The sequence below is a fragment of the Chelonoidis abingdonii genome, chromosome 4 (genome assembly GCF_003597395.2).
Source record: "Chelonoidis abingdonii isolate Lonesome George chromosome 4, CheloAbing_2.0, whole genome shotgun sequence".
NCBI lineage: Eukaryota > Metazoa > Chordata > Testudines > Testudinidae > Chelonoidis > Chelonoidis abingdonii.
The window spans coordinates 84,328,026-84,343,854 of record NC_133772.1 but is presented as its reverse complement, the minus strand read 5'-3'; the positions used below and the strand labels follow the sequence as shown (position 1 = coordinate 84,343,854).

Here is a 15,829-nt window from a genome sequence, read left to right as displayed (position 1 = left end):
GGAAAGAAGCAGCGCTTTGAAGGGGATGGTGCCGCTTCTCTCCAGCTGCTGGCTGCGCGGCTGCCCCTGCTCCTCCTGAGTCCTCCAGCCCATGTTCGCAGGGATGCATTCTGAAAGAGGCTTTAGAGCTGCAGGCCAAGGCCCCGGGGCCCCCTTAGTCCAGGGCCCTGCAGCCCCTAAAGCCCCTGCCTGCCGGGGAAGTATGGGGGGCAGCTCCCAGAATCGTGTCTCCCAGAATTGCAGCCATAAGGGCAGTGCTGAGCTGCGCAGAGCCACCTGCACACCCCCTGCATCAAAAACGAGCTGCCCCTGGTAAGTGCTCTGCACCTCCTGCCTGCCCCAGCCCTTAGCCTCCTCCCACACCTCTACCCTGAGTGCCCTCCTGCACCCTAGCTCCTTCCCAGCCCCCGGACCCCATCCTGAGTGCCCTCCCGCACCCTAACTCCCTCCCAGACCCTGCACCTCCACCCTGAGCGTCCTTCTACACCCTCCCTCCCTCCCTCCCAGACCCTGTACTCTGAGCGCTCTCCCACACCCTAATCCTAATCCAGACCTTTGAATCGCTGTATTATAAAGTGTTAAACCAAGATTTGCAGAAATAATTAAGCATATTCAATCACATTGCTCTCACTGAAAGCAAAAAGGTTTTTTGTATCATTAATAAAATAATTTTTTTTAAAATACTGTTCATTTCATATTTCTTATCCTTTAATTTCTTTTTTGTGTATGTTTTATAATGTACATAATACATTAGTATAGTAGTACATCTATACAATTTATACATAAATAAATATACTTATATTGGGGGGGGGTGCTGAAAAATTTACTGAGAGGGGTGTGCGATCAAAAAAGTTTGGAGACCACTGCCCTAGAGAGCTGCTGACCAGTGATCCCCCGCTTTTCCTGCACCCCCAATAGACTTTTTATTCTTTAGTCTCTCTTTGATTTCCAGGCTCTTCTCTATGGCAACACAAGTTTTGCAATCTTTTGGAGACAGCATTCTCAAAGCCAACAGCTTGCCCATTGTCTTTCTGGTATGTGCCTATACATTCTTATCTGGAAAACCACTGTACTACAGTACTTCTCTGTGTTCTTCCCACAGGGCACACTGAATTCAAGCATTATAGTGTATAGTATAGATTGCAGTAAAAGTTAACACTGTCTCTCTCAGTAGCTAGGTTATATATCAATGTTCTAAGATGCTTTCATACCAGCTCCTGCAGTATCAAACCCTTATTACAAATCAGCTCCACTTTTACCACACCATGACTCTTGCAAGATTCTCTTTAGTGCCTGCACAAGAGGAAAAGGTCATATGCATGGCAGGAAAAAAGCCTTATAGGCGCGTAAGAGGAGAAAGATCTGAAGACAGTTCTTTTAGACGTGTGGACATCAGGATATTTTTCTAAGATGTCCCCTCATTGCCACCACCAGTTCAAACCCATCAGTGGCAGCAGTACTGGTGCAGACACAGCTTGTGGAAGCCAACAGCATCTTAGGCACTATGACATGCAATCATGCTCAACCAAAGCAGATCTAGACGACACAGTGGTTGGAATATCAGAAGCTCCCTACAGCTATGTATGCACTACAATGGTGGTTCTCAAACTTGGGCTGCCACTTGTTCAGGGAAAGCCCCTGGTGGGCCAGGCCAGTTTGTTTACCTGCTGCATCCGCAGGTTTGGCCAATTGCAGCTCTCACTGGCTGCGGTTCGCCGCTCCAGGCCAATGGGGGCTGCAGAAAGCGGCACGAGCCAAGGGACGTGCTGGTCGCCCTTCCTGCCACGACGAACCACGGCCAGTGGGAGCCACCCTTGGCCGACCCTACGGATGCGGCAGGCAAACAAACTGTCATGGCCCACCAAGGGCTTTCCCTGAACAAGAGGCGGCTCAAGTTTGAGAACTACTGCACTAGAGCTTCCAGCTATTGCTACCACTCACGGGGTCAAAATGTTAGTAACAACTGTGAGAAATTCTGGACAGAGACCCCAGCATGCACAAATCCCTGATACAAGGCTGAAATTAAGAAAACATTTTGGCTCCTCGGTTACAGAAGAGGAAAACTGTTTAGTGCCCTACCAAGGACCTTAATGAGTCCTGATTAAAAATTCAGAGCAAGATGTGCTTAGATAGTTTTAGACCCCAAGATTCAGGTGATTTTTTTAAAAGAAGGATTGTTACAAGGCCCAAGATTAACAGAAATATTTTCCTGAAATTCTGAAGTGTGTCAGGAGAAAGAATGTGTTTGGATGCAAACACCATTTTGCTAGTGCACTATAACCAGGATGGTAGACTATAAACAGAAAACACCAAATCATTCTATTTTAATTGTTTGAGGTGCAAAAACAAAGAAATATAAAATAATTAACCTGAAATTCTCCAAAATTATTCACATGTGCATGATTTAAGGATGCCTCCCTTGAATAGGATTTGGCCTCTTTAATTGAACTTCTCCAGTAAGTAATTGTCACCCACTCTAAATTAGTACAATAAAAGAGACGACAACTTCATGTTTAAATGCTTAAATTTTTAGTCCTATAAATAAAACTTTCTTCCTCAACAAAAGAGTGTTTTCAACATGTGGCCTCCTCCACCAACCCTCTAGAACTGCTACCTATGTAAAATCAGCAATACTGATAGCCATAAAGCAGGTTTTCTATTAACAGCCAAAACACCTCCCTCTTAGAAATTGGGGGCTGTGATAATCCGCCTTTTGAAATGCTAATTTTATTTCAACCACAGCACCAGAGGACAAATGGCAAGGAGCTGGGAGACAGAAGCTCCAGCTGTGCCCTTACACACATGATTTAAGAAGGGCTTTTTGTACCTCTCCTCCCTCAAAGCCATCTCTCTGGCTTACACTCAACAGGATCAACAGCTGCTATCCAACTCTTCCGATAAATGCGGGTGGAAAGAGGCTTTTTCCAAGGTGATGAATACATGTGTGGTGAGCAACTAGGGAAAAGGCAGCAGTCGACATGGGTATTGTTCTTTCAAATAGACTCAGAATGGGAGAGTGGCTTGGGCAACACTAGTGAAGACAAAGCAAAAAAAGCTTATCCTCTCTTGCCAATGTGGAAGCAGAATACAGTTACAGAACTGTGGCAAGTCGTCTGAAAAGTCAACATAAGAGAATCAGATACAGAAGAGGAAGGATTAAAAAAAACAAGAATTTTGGAAGGGAGATAAACCCTCATGCTTCAGTGCACAAGCCAATCTCTGAGGGCAGCGAGGCAGAATCCTACCAACGGTGAAAGCAATTTCCTAACTACCTACAGTATGAGGTTTCTTGCACTTTTTTGTAAAAGCAGCTGGGGTTGGCCAATGGCAGAAACAGAATACTGGAGTGGACAGATCACAGGTCTGAACCAGCATGGCAATTCTTATGTCTCCATGCAATAATTACCAATTGTCAGCATACAGCTGCCAGAGGTTGTGGCTGTTGTAGGTTTCCCCCCCCTCTGATACCACTGTGAGGCAACTGATGGCAAATACTGACTTTGTACACTGATCACCGTTACCAAATACATTTAAAGATTTTCTGTAACATGTTTCCAGGACATAAATGGCCCCTTTGTGTGAACCCTAACATTAGATGAAAATTTGATCACTGCAGCATTGCTTGCTGCTTGAGGAATCCTTTAACTCCTATTCTTTCAGCAAAGCAGTGTATCAGCATACAGTGAGAGAAGAGGCCATTCGGGATTACCACTGGTACAGAGGGAGGCTCCTGGCCCCTACAAAAAGGAGGCTGCATTAGATGCAATTCATGTAAAATGGGATACTAGCAGGAAGCTCTGAACTGCGGCTACCTATTTTGTGAAGAAACAGAGCTTCACTTTCCAGGGACCTGCCATCAGAACTACACTCACTAAGGAGAGTCAGGAAATGCAACTTCTACATTTGAGAGCAGCTAATTAAAAATTCAGTGGATGAAAACCACTTCAGTGGCACTGATGGACACTCTCCTGCTGTCAGCAGACAGAAGGCAGATAGCTACACTCCTCTCCCGGACCTCTCTGTAGCATTGACTGCTGCCATTCTTGAGATCTTGCTGTCTCACCTGAAAGAGATGGCAGGTGTCCTGAGTTAAGTGCTAAAATAGTTGAAGTCTTTCCTGGAAGGATGCACCCAACAAGTTTTGATGGGAAACTGCACCTCCTACACTAGACCTTGCATTAGTAGAGCCCATAAAGATCAGTTCTCTCTCTGATCTTAGTCTAGGTGAACTGGCAAGATGGTATGGATTCAAGTGCCATCAATATGCAGATGACACAGCTCTGCTTATCCTTCACCACATATGATGGTACCACTACCACCAAGATGACCTATTGTACGGAAATCAGCTCGTGGATGAAGAACAGCTAGATGAAGCTGAATCCGAGCGAGACAGAGGTGATGCTGATGGGCAGAAGAAAGCATCTGGAAGAACTTCCAGCCACAATGTAGTTCTCCTTTGGTTGAAGACGGATCACAGTTCAGGGGAACTGCACTTCTTTCCCTCTCCTGGTCCAGCCAGGGCACTCACTCTCAAGCTTTCTGCTCCCCAGCCATCATCTCTCTTGCCTACCTCAATGTGAATTCCCCAGCAAAGACAAAGACAGACTGCCTACGAAGGCCTGCTCTGCTTTTGCTTACTCTTCAAAGGCTACAAACAGTGCAATTGCCACAGTTATAGGCTGCCACAAAGTTCCTTCTAAACACAGGACATATATTAAGCTAAAAGCATTGCAGAAAACATTACAAACAAGAAGAGCACCTATGTTTATGCTAATAAATTTACCATAGATCATCCTGACTCCAACAAGGGCTTTGGCCAGTGAACAGTCCTTCAAACCTCACGAAGGGATTTATTCCGTGTGTGACTGGTTCCTTGCTGGGTGCCATCTGAAACTGGGGTACCACTGAGCCCACCTGACTCACCAACCCAGGCTCCCTTTACATTATACTGCTGTGATAGGCCCTCATGCCCCTTCCAGCACATATACAGGTAGGGACACATCCAGCTGCAGCTACGCACAGAGGTTGAGAGCAGCTCTGCATGGGAAAGCTCATCTAAGGCACCTCCCAGTTTCTAAGGGATGCACCCCCCTCTGGAGTGTAGACCCACAATTATACCCATCTTGCGCTGCACAGGGAACTGTACAGCATAAGCTCATAACATTCACCCCCTCACTCAATGTGGAGAGAGATATGCAACAGCTTTCTGTCCCCTGTTGTTTTCCATACATTGGTTTTTTAGACAAAACCAAACCAAATTTATTAACTACAAAAGATAGATTTTAAGTGATAAGGGATAGCAAACAGATCAAAGCAGATTACCTAGCAAACAAACAAAACACAATCTAAGTTTAAAATACTAAAGAGATTGGATATGAGTTGCAAATTCTCATCCTAATTGTTTTAGGCAGTTTGCAGAGATTCTTGAGGGCAAGCTGCACTTGCTTGCAACTTAAAACCCCAGGTATTCTTTCCTCAGGCTAGAAATCCCTCTAGCCTGGGTTCAGCCCATCTCCTTTAGTCCAGTCTTTATTCCTCAGGTGTTTCCAGCAATCTTCTTGAAGAACCACGATGATGTCACTCCTATGCCTTAAACAGCTTGTGCATATGGTGAAAACCCTTTGTCTCCCCTCTTGGTTCCCACGCCCAGTCAGAGGAAAAAAACACCAGGTACTTCAAGATGAAGTCCAGTATCAGGTGACTTGGTCACATGCCCTCGTAGGGACACAGCAGCCAATATTTCTTCCTCTTTCTGTTGACTCTCTTGGCTTCCCTAAGAAAAGTAACTAGGCACTTTTTACAAAGCTGTGGAATGTATTTGTCTGTTGGTTGGTTTGGTATTAGAGTAGCAGCCTTGGGGCACAGGACAGCAATACTTAAATCTGAAGCATATTCCAAGCATTCAAAAGTTGGCTTAATGAGGAGATTTAAAAAATGTTGTTTTTTTTATTTGCCTAGTGGTTTTGGAGTCTTTAGCATTTGTGTTTACAAGCTTTTGTCTGCAATCACGTGGGCTAGAAAGCAGCAGTGTGTCCCGTGGTAACTTATAGACTAACAGACGTTTTGGAGCATGAGCTTTCGTGGGTGAATACCCACTTCGTCGGATGCACGTTGCTGCTTTTACAGATCCAGACTAACATGGCTACTCCTCTGATAGTGGGCTAGAAACTTCATTTTTAAAAAAAAGCTGACATGATTCCAAGAGTTTAAGAAAAACACTAAACAGTGCAAAACTCTCAATGAAATTCAGAGAGTTGGCAAGACTGATCTCCTATCATTGTCCATGCTTCTGCTGGAGACTAGTCCTTGCCAATACAGCTCCTTTGTACTCTGGGCTGATGGCATTCTTACTGTGCTGTAGATGTACTGACATGATAGCAAAATCCAATACTTCCCTAAGGCTTCAGCCAAGTCTTTGTGTTGGATCCCCTTTTTCTTATTTACAAATGCCTCTCTAGTGCTTGCTCCTACTGTCATCTTGAGGTTGAGGGATGTTTTGAGTTTTGGAGCTCTACCAGAGGGATGGACTATCCACCTTCAAAAAGTTGGTCTCCATTCCCCACCTCTTCCAGAAGGGAAGAATGCCTAGAGTGCTGTGTATGCAAGGCTCTCTTGGCACTGGACCAGTAATAAATAGTAACCCAACAGATGGAGCACAAGGAGAGATACTAGTTGGTGTCTGTTAGACCACCAAATCCACACTAGGGAACAGGATAATCAACTCCATACATACCTATCTACAGCGTGATCATAGGGGACATCAATTTGAGTGATATGCTGGAGGTTTCATGCTGCCAAAACTTAACATATCTTTGGAATTTCTAAACATTATAGATGACCATTCCCTAACTCAGTGCTGCAGCCTACACAGGGGAATTCTTCTAGGCCTTGTCCTAACAATTAGAGGACCTGATGACAGAACTAAAAATTAATGTAGCTTAGGTACATGTGATCATGACTTGATCATATTTACAATGTGGAAGCAGAATAAAGTCCATAACAGTAATATAGACTTGTTGCTTTAATAGGGCCAATTTCACAAAGCTGAAAATGGGGTAGGAATAAATGGTCAGTTTTCACAAGGGAGAGAAGTAAACAGCGGGTCCTCCAAGCTTCTGTGCTGGGACATGTGCTGTTCACAGTTCACTGCCCCTTCCAGATCAGTGTTGAACATTTTGAAGTGGCAAAGTCTGCAGATTTTACAGAATAATTCAAGATAGTGAAGTCCAAAGCTGACTGCAAAGAGTTACAGGGGGAAATCTGACAACACTGAAAGCTGGGTCAACAAAATGGCAGATGAAATTCTACATTCATAAATGCAAAGTCATGCGCACTGAAAAAAATAATCTGTTACAGATATAAAATTACGGTTTCTAAATTAGCTATTTCCTATCAAGAAGGAGATCTTGAAGACCTTGTGGATAGTTCTCTGAAAACTTCAGCTCACTGCGCAGCAATAGTCAAAAAGGCTGAGAATGTTAGGAACTATTTGGAAAGGGGTAGAAAAGACAGAAAATGTAATCCATGATGCATCCACACCTTGAAACTGTGTCCAGTTCTGGTCACCCCATCTCTAAAAAAAAAGACATAATGAAACTGGAAAAGCTTCATTGCCCTTCTCTGAAAATGAACAGCAAGCAAACAGAACAGCATCCATATGATGAGAGATTAAAAAGATTAGGGCTGGAGCCTCTTAGAAAAGAAAGAACTGAGAGGGCAGCATGATATCAATAAAATCCATGGTCTGGAAAGCGGAATAGAGAAGTGTTTACATTTCCACAAAAAGTCAGGGATCACTCTGTTAAATTAATAGGCAACAGGTTTATTAAAACACAAGGAAATATTTTTTTCACACCACACACAATTAACCTGTGGAACACACTACCCTACGATGTTGTGGTGGCCAAAAGTATAACTTCTGCTTAAAAAAGGAACTAGATGAGTTCATGGCAGAGGGTTCATCAGTGGTGGCTGTTCTGTATCCTTCCCTTGAAGTTCTGGCACTGGCTGCTGTCAGAGACAGGATACTGGGCTAGATAGGCCACTGGTATGGCCCATTATGGCAGTTCTTATGTTCTTCATTATGAGCCAAATCAGCTGGGAGGAAGAACTGAGTCAAAAAAATGTGAATGATAAATGAGTTACAATTAAGAAAACCTGACTAGATGCCCCAAAAGCATCTTTTTGATTGAGGAAGAAGGCTGTGCCAGTTAAGAAATCAGTCCGGTTTAGAGGGGAAATGAAGGCAGCCATAATTTTATACATAAATATATATATACACATATACACACACACACACACATATACATATATACACACACACACATATACATATATACACACACACACACACACACACACTTTTTTTTTTAAATGTAAGAAGGGGGAAGTTGCTAGTAATAAATATAAATCCAGAAGGTAGGAATTGTAGAAAACTGATAGGGGAAGCAAAAAAGGAGAAGAAAGGAGAAATCTGTGTTTAGCAGAGTTAGGGACAATGAGAAGGCATTTTTAAAATATATTAGGAACAAAAAGAATCCTGACAATGGTATTAGTCTGTTACTAGATGGAAATGCTAGAATTATCAACAATAATGTAGAAAAAACAGAAGTGTTCAATAAATATTTCTGTTCTATATTTGGGAGGGAAAAAACATGACATTGTCTCATCGTATGGTGATAACACTCTTTCCATTCCACTAACAACAGAAGCTACTCAAATTAGATAATTTTTAAATCAGCAGGTCCAGATAACTTGCATCTAGAGTTTTGAAGGAGCTGATTGAGGAGTTTGCTGACTCATTATTGGTGACTTTCAGTAAGTCTTAGAACATTGGGGAAGACTGGAAGAAAGCTAATGTTGTGCCAGTTTTTAAGAAGAGTAAATGGGATGACGGGTAATTATAGCTCTGTCACCCTGAGATCAATCACAGGCAAGATAATGGAACAGCTGATACACGATTCATTAATGAAGAATTAAAGGAGGGTAATGTAATTAATGCAAATCAACGTAGTTTTATGGAAAATAGATCCTGTCAAGCTAACTTGACATCTTTTTGTGATGAGATAATAAGTGTGGTTGATAAAGGTAATGGTGTTGACATAATATACTTGGACTTCTGTAAAGCATTTGACTTGATACCACACAACATTTTGATTAAAAAACAAAAAAACCTAGAACAAGATAAAATTAGTATTGCAAACATTAAACGGATTAAAGGCTGGCTAACTGATAGGTCTAGAATGTAATTTTAAACAGGGAATCATTATCAAGTTTCCAGTGAGGTCCCGGCAGGAATCTGTGCTTAGCCCTATGCTATTTAACACTTTTATCTGTGATCTGGAAGAAAACCTAAAATCATCATTGATAAAAGTTTGCAGATGACCCAAACATTTGGGGAGCAGTAAACAATGAAGATGACAGGGAACAGATTCAGAGTGATCTGGGTGCAAGAAAACATGCATTTTAAGGCAGCTAAGTGTAAATGTGTACACCTAGGAACAAAGAATGCAGGCCACACTTACAGGATGAGGGACTCCATCCTGGAAAGCAGTGACTCTGAAAGAGATTTGGGGTTGCGCTGGATAATCAGCTGAACATGAGCTCCCAATGGGATGTTGCGGCCAAACGCGATCCTGGGATGCAGAAATGGGAATCTCAAATAGGAGCAGAGAGGTTATTTCATCTCTATATTTGGCATTGGCGTGACTGCTGCTGAACTACTGTGTTCAGTTCTGGGGCTCACAGTTCAAGAAGGATGTTGATTAATTGGAGAGGGTTCAGAGAAGAGCCATGAGAATGATTAAAGGATTGGAAAACACGCCTTCGAGTGATAGATTCGAAGAGCTCAATCTGTTCAGTTTAACAAACAGAAGGGTAAGGAGTGACTTGATGAGTCTATCTACATGGGGAACAAATACTTAATAATGATCCTCTGGCATGTGAGGACCTGACCAGAGGCCCAAAGTGGATGAGAGTGATCTTCAAAAGGATGGATGTGCATCAGCTGTTATGAACTTTTGACCCTGGTGTGGCATTACACCCCATATTCGTCATGGTAATATTATCATGATGTGATTACGGCGTAACTGATGTATTTTGTGTAACATAAGTCATCAAAGAGATTATGATTCACTGAATATGATTATCCGATTTCTATGCATGTATCATTTTGGTATCTGATGTTAGAAATATTGTCTATGCATCTATTATAAATGTGTTTACACCTGGGGAACGCCCACTAGGCAGAAGGCAATCAGTCTAGATGGCTGGCGGGGAAAAGGGCCATTATGGAGAACAGTGAGTCTCAGAAGATGCTAATCTCCCACCAGGGAGCCTTCCTGACTACGCTACTGGAGTTTTCAGACCACTACGCTGACAGTTTTAACTTGTCTACACTAAGGTTCCCACTGGACCAGTGGGAATTATTTTCTTTCCTTATTTCTTTTGAAAAACTCCCCAACGCAGACAAAGCCACAATGGTGGCCAAACGGAAAAGGGACCCAAAAAAGCAGGTCAGAAAGCTATTTTCAAAAAAACTTTTAATATGAGTAAGAAAAAAAATTAGAAACCTCTCTGAAAAGTAGAGAGCATCCCTCCAAATGTAGCAATGGCTTATACTCTCCATCCCCTTCATTTCAAGGCCATGCATTTCAAACCCTCCCCCTATCTGAGCGACACCAACGATTTCAGGGGACTTATAAAGACAGTTGACAGCAGATGCTCCAGTCATCAGTATTCCCACCATACTCTGCCGCTTACTGATAAAACGCTTCCATCCCTCAGGAGTTTCCCTTAATTCCACAACGTGCTATGAACCATCAGGCCTCAAATCAACTTTTAAAATCCCTACAATACTCTAACAACAGAGGTATTGGTAATTGCAGCTGCAGCAGAGACAGTGAGCAGGGAGCTCTCCTAAATACGATGCTGTAACAAAATAATCCTCCCCCTCCCTCCCCAGTATTAGTGCAGCCTTACCTAGCCATTAAAGAATGAAGTGTTAAAGTTCTTCCAAGAACATCATGTTATTCTTATCCCTCCCATTCCACCCCCTGCTTGGATACTTCAACACCCCCCATATTTCACTACTCATCCTTTGAGCCATTAAGAGGTTTGTCAAACCAGTGGGTCCTTTTTGCAACTCTAAATTTAAACCTTCTTTTACATTCTACCTCCACATACTCCTCCCCCTCTCTTCTTCTGCTCATCCTAGCATCTTGTCGTTCCAGTTTCCCTCCTGCAACTTCATTCCGTTCTCTCCTCTCCCTGCAACGCCAAATGTGTCTCCAGTCTTATTTTATGGCCATATTATAGCTGTGAATCTCTATAGCTAATGTTGCAGGAGACTGTCTATTCTTGGTCCTATTTTTGACCCTCTTTTAAATAATCTGTTTTCATGTAGCCCAGAAAATTTTACCCATGACTAAAGCAATGCGACACCTTTGCCAGTGGAAGTTGACGGAAAAAATGCAAAATTGTCCAAGTAATGGATTCAATACTGTGGCTACGTATTATAATCTTAATTTGTTTCTTTAGCACAGGTGGTAAATGGGGCATTAGGAAGACAGAGAGGAGAGAAACTGGTGCCAATGAAAAAACAAACAGCCTTCACAAGAACTGTGCAAGACACCATGCACACCTTTTCCCCAGGATCCTGCCAATGCAGCTTCACACTGAAACAGCAGCAGCCCCTGGGTTTCCAGTGTCTGGCTTCTTATATATGTGCCATCAGCACCACATTCCCAGCCCTATCTTTGGGTTGTGATGACACAAAGGCATCCTCCAGCAATGGCATTTATCTTCCTTTTAAAAAAATAAAATAAAAAAGCATTTTGGGGCCTAAAAACAGGGTGGTGATCCCTTTTTTCCTTTAAAGGAAAAACAAAAACAGGATCAGATACAAAGACAGGCATCAATAAGCAGCAGCAATGCTGCAGAGATCAGTCCTCGATTCTGCTCTCAGGTAAGGAGTAAAGATTTGCCCCACTGAAATAAGAAGCCTGGCTAAGTATAGGAAACAAAGCGTGAAAGATTAAAGAAGGCTCCTTGGTTACCGTACTGCTTCATTCCCCAGCTTCTACTCCCTCCAGACCTGGTCTTACAGTCCACACAAACAAATGCAGCATTCCTTTGCTACCATGAACATCTCGACTGCAAAGAAGGAAATCATGCAAGTACATAGCATTGAAACACCTCCAGTTGGCAGCTCTCATATTTGGAAAAAACACTGGGGCACAAGTGAAAGTTTCCTCAAATGCTGGCAGCACAGTTAGCTCTGTGACAAAGCATTCTCTCGCTCTTTCTTCAGCTCTGTGCCTCCAACACACTCATCCCGCTCCTTCTCTCACACAAAGAACATAAGAACAGCCATACTGGGTTAGACCAATGGTTCATCTTCCGACAGTGACAGATGCTTCAGAAGGAGGAAACAGAACAAGGCAATTTAATTGAATGATCTATCCTGTCATCCAGTCCCAGCTTCTGGAAATCAGGGGTTTGGGGACACTTGGAGCACAAGGTTGTGTCCCTCAATGGCTATTAGCCAAGATGGACAAGGACCTGTCCTCTAAGAACTGATCTAATTCTTTTCTTCACAACATCCCCTGGTATCAAGTTTCACAGACTGACTGTGTGAAGAAATACTTCCTTATGTTTGTTTTAAACTTGCTGCCTATTAATTTCATTGGGTGACCCCTGGTTCTTGTGTTATGAGAAAGAGTAAATAATACTTCCTTATTTACTTTCTCTACAGTACACCATCCATGATTTTATAGACCTCTATCATATCCCTCCTTAGTGGTCTCTTTCCCAAGCTGAATAGTACCAGTCTTTTTAATCTCACCTCATATGGAAGGTGTTCCATATCTCCAATCATTTTTGTTGCCATTCTCTGTACTTTTTCCAAGTCTAATATCTTTTTTGAGATAGGGTGACCAGAAATGCACACAGTGTTCAAGGTGAGGGCGTACTGTATAATGGCATTGATATTTTTTCATCTTATTATCTATCCCTCCCCCAATGGTTCCTAACATTCTACCAGTTCCTAGCTGTTCCAACAAATGGAGACTGCACAGCCCATGTATTCTCCTTTTGCTTAGATACGACTAGGGTGACCACATGTCCTGATTTTATAGGGACAGTCCCGATTTTTGGGTCTCTCTTATATAGGCTCATATTACCCCCCACCTCCCTCCTGATCTTTCACACTTGCTGTCTGGTCACCCTAGATACAACAGATTTCAGTGTGACCCAAGAAGTGTACTCTACAGTTACTCTATCCAGCGCTCTAATATGCTGCTGTACCTACAGGTGTGACTCTCTCCCCTTTCAAAAGCTTCCATAGCATTCCTTTCAGTGCTTGAAGTTGCAATTCATTCATTTTCCAGATACAACCCAGCCCCCTGTGGAACCAGAGGATCAGTTGCCTGAGGGGAAATGCTGATTGTAAAGGAAGTTTGAAAGCTCTCCCAGGTTTTTCTCAAAAAAATAAAATAAAAATAAAAAAAAAGCGAAAACAGGAGAGAGAGAAACTGATACTTATAGTAAAAATACTTGAACCTTGACTACACTACAGCCTTTAGCATTAGATTTCAGTTTTCCTGGTGCAGACACAAGCTAAGTCTTGATCTGGTGACCCAAATGTTTTTCCCCAACTGAGACAGCAACACTGTACAGTTGAGGATCACTAGCAACTAGAAGTACTGCTAGTGCTTAACCCACCCTAAGAGGGCTTGAAGAGATCAGGGGAGGCAGGAGGAGTGGGGAAGAGGAAGAATAGGTCAGGTAACTGGGAAGAAAGAGGCCAAAATTTTGGAAAATCTATTCTACTTGAAACATAGGAACGTAAGACATAAGACTGGAAAGAATCTCCTGGGTCATGCAGTCCAGTCCTCTGCTGTTGCAAGCAGCCTTATCATAAACCCAGTGCTTCAGCTGCCAGAAGAGGCAATTCAGACATCAAAAAGGGAGAGACGTGACAGGGGAGTGACCAAATTACACGTAAAAAGTTGTCCAAGTTGCATTACCCTGTTTTGAGTTTCACTGGCAGAATATGATCCCACAAGTTCCAGAAACAAAACCAAACTTGAGAATGTTTTCAAACTGCAGTGCTCAGTAATTAACAGACTCAGGGCCAAGCGCCAGGATTACTCTGCATAAGAAGTTTACAAGGGAGATGAGTGTATGTCTTCAACCTACTCTGCAGTGAACATCAAGGAAAAAAGGCAATCCTGATTTGCCATCTTCGCACAAGAAAACCCAGACAAAAAATGGAAGTGCAAGCCTTCATGCCTCCCTCTAGAGTACCAGTTTCTAGATTTCATGAGCCCTAACAGGCTGGCTCAGTTGTTTCTGATCTATCACTGAGCTAATGAGTACAGAAAGGTAGGATCCTCAGCCAGCACAGGTATTGCCAGCAGTTACAGCTGAGCCAATTCTAAGCACATTGATGACTCAAGTACCCTGGGGGCAAGAATTTAAATATCTTATTAAGTCAAACTTCAGAATTTGAGGTGCCCGTTTCATGTTCCCCTCCTTCCCACTCCTTCTCCCTGAAGACTACAGTAGGATGGGCAATAAGACCATCTTTTTGGACCCTACGTATGAAGAATCAGGAGAAATTTCAGGCAGAGTGGCTCAAGTTTTAATGAGAGTTTGGTGGGAAAAGGGATTATGTCAAAAATCTGTCTTCTAATAGAGACCAGGCCATGTGCTCAATTAGCTATCTACTTGCCATAATAATAAACCTTCAGGAATTTGCATGAGGGAAAGGTTCAGCCAGAAAGACCAGTTCTGATCCCCAGTAAAGAAATGCAACAACCACTAACCACCCACAGTTAATCTACATAACCTGGCACCTCTGGCAATTTGCCCTTTTTGCTTAGATTAAAGGAAATAAAGGGTTTTTTGCCTCAGTTTGTCCTTACCACTCACATACCCCCATCTTCTATGCAGCCTCACAGCATTGTTTTCCTTTTTCTGCCAAAAGCACAGCTGCATACTGAGAGTCCTTAAAGATCAGCTACAAATCAGTGAAGTCTTCATTGTGAAGGTCACCCCCTCACACCCCGGAGGGGACTGGCTCAAGACATACTGAATCTAACGCTCCTAATAGTTTCAACTGAATTTAGAATTTATTTTGGAATAGGGCAATAGTGGTCATATAGCAAAAGCCAAAGCCTCAAGAGACCAGAAAAGGAAGACTACAACTGAGAAGACAGTGGCAGGTTCCTCAGGAGTGAGTCAGAATTCGACACTTAATTCTAAAAGCTAATTTATAGTTACTGTTTCTTATCTATTTTCTTATTATCCTTCAGTTCTCTTTACTAATCTAAATTAGGTTTACTAATTGGCACAGTCTTGCCACAGATTGTGTGTATACAGTTTAAGTTTCACAACTTTTAGAAATTCCAGTTTTTCTGTTGAAGGGTTTTGGGTTTTTGATAAACACATACATACTATCATAACATACTCTTGGGAAGTACAGACTTCTGTCTCAGGCCTGGTCTATACTACGTGTTTCAACCGATTTTAGCAGCGTTAAACCGATTTAATGCTGCACCCGTCCACACAACGAGGCCCTTTATATCGATATAAAGGGCTATTTAAACTGGTTTCTGTACTCCTCTCGGACGAGAGGAGTTGCACTGAAATCGGTATTACCATATTGGATTAGGGTTGGTGTGGCCGCAAATCGACGGTATTGGCCTCCGGGCAGTATCCCACAGTGGACTACTGTGACTACTCTGGACAGCAATCCAAACTCGGATGCACTGGCCAGGTAAACAGGAAAAGCCCCACGAACTTTTGAATTTCATTTCCTGTTTGC

At 42.7% G+C, this 15,829-nt stretch overlaps 1 protein-coding gene across 2 annotated transcripts in view; it reads right to left on the bottom strand.

Annotated features, from left to right (window-relative positions):
• The window catches only part of SUSD6 (sushi domain containing 6), a 118,804-nt gene that overhangs the window by 49,249 nt on the left and 53,726 nt on the right, over positions 1 to 15,829 (bottom strand). The gene's annotated exons all lie outside the window — the stretch shown is intronic.